The sequence below is a fragment of the Suncus etruscus genome, chromosome 1, assembly GCF_024139225.1.
Source record: "Suncus etruscus isolate mSunEtr1 chromosome 1, mSunEtr1.pri.cur, whole genome shotgun sequence".
Lineage (NCBI taxonomy): Eukaryota > Metazoa > Chordata > Mammalia > Eulipotyphla > Soricidae > Suncus > Suncus etruscus.
The window spans coordinates 78,133,135-78,134,928 of NC_064848.1; the positions used below are offsets into that span (position 1 = coordinate 78,133,135).

At 36.3% G+C, this 1,794-nt stretch overlaps 1 non-coding gene across 1 annotated transcript; it reads left to right on the forward strand.

Moving 5' to 3' along the window:
* Nucleotides 1-902: 902 nt before the first annotated feature.
* On the forward strand, nt 903-1,066 carry LOC126033519 (U1 spliceosomal RNA). Its single transcript, XR_007504461.1, has one exon. It is a non-coding gene; the product is annotated as a U1 spliceosomal RNA (small nuclear RNA).
* The last annotated feature ends 728 nt before the right edge of the window (nt 1,067-1,794 follow it).

The window sequence follows — 1,794 nt, forward strand, 5'->3', positions numbered from 1 at the left end:
TATTCCCCTTGTGTTCTAGGAAAAAAATAACCCCTTAATATATGTCTTTACTTTGATAGTTCCAATTATATTACTAAGTAGATCATTATGATGATTAGTTACTAATTTTGCCTATCTCTTGCATTATTGTTAGAGTATATCCTATTATTTTTTTGGGAGAACACACCTGGTAGTGCTCATGGCTTACTCCTGGATCTTCACTCAGAGGCTACTCTTGGCAAGCCTCAGAGGATCATCTGGGGTGCTAAAGATTGAACTTGGTTTGCCTGTGTGCAAGACAAATGACCTTGTACCTACTGTTCACCTCCTTATTAACATTTAATCTCTCATATCTTTCTGCATTTTATTCTTTTATTTTTATTTTTTATTTTTTATTTTAGGCCACATCTGGTTATGCTCAGGAATTACTCCTAGCATTCAGATATCGTTCCTGGTTTGGGGAACCATATGGGATGCTGGGGGATAGAACCGCTGTCCATCCTGGAATAGTCACGTGCAAGGCAAATGCCTTACCACTGGGCCATCGCTCTGGCCCTTCTTTTATTTATTTTTTTTAATTTTTGTTTTTTGGGACACACTTGGTGGTGTTTAGAGCTTACTTCTGAATAACTCAGAAAATCACTCTCGGTGGTGCTTACGGGGCCATATGTGGTGTTAGGGATTGAACTCTTGGACAGCTGTGTGCAAGTCAAGGTGTTCTTTTTATGACTAAAACTCAATTATAATCATGTTTGTAATTGTAATCATGGTGCTTAAATAAAGATATTACTTTTCAAAAGAGAGCCTGAGTACTGTACTACTTCTATATTCTTAGTACTTTATTCTTTATCATCATAATGATTAATTATTGTTATAGAAATTATACCACCTTGAATTTGATTGGGAGCATAAAATTCTCCTTTATTCTTACCTGGTAGGGGAGATGCCAGGATCATGAAGGTGGTATTCCCAGGGCAAGGCTCACCCATTATACTCCAGATATGATGAGCCCTGTGCTTTCCACAAATATTGGAAACTCAACTGCAAAATTTGTGGTAGTGGGGGCCTACTTTCATGCTCGCACTTTAAAGAAATTATCTTTTGCTTTATATAATATTATTTTTTAAAGACTAGCTTGTCTTCCTTGGGAATCAGATGATTCTATTCTTCCATATGTATTTATTATATATGTTCTACTCTTAATTGAACCAAAATTTTTTTGTTAGTTTTGTTTATTTATTTTTTTTAATTTGTTATTTTGAATCATAAGTGGCTTACATATTGTTGACAATGATATTTTAGGTACATATTTACATAAAATCAGGGGGGATTCCCATCACCAAATTGTCCTCCCCTACACCTCTCCGTTTTTTGTCCTACCACCCATATCCTCTTCCCTCACACCCCAGGGTAGCTACGATATGTGGGTCTCCTCTGTATCTAGCCTACTGCAACAGTAGTCTTGCACCTGTTTGGTCCTGGTTGTCTCTCTTGTTTCCCCCTCTAATTGGGGGGACAGGACTAGCTAGTTACGTGGTTTTGTTTGAAGGAGAGAAAAGTAATAAACTGGGGTAAAAGTCTAATATGCCGAAAATAAGCGGAATTCTTCCAGAGGTCTCTCAACATCGGTTTGAGAAATGAAGGAGAGAAAAAAGGTGAAACATTCCACCAGTACAAAAGAAGTGTTCAAATATCCGTGAGGACTCCAACAATAAACACAAGCACCAAAAAAAAAAAAAAAAAAAAAAAAAAAAAACAGCAAAAACAAACACAAAACAAAACAAAACAAAACAAGGCAAACAACACAAACAAAAA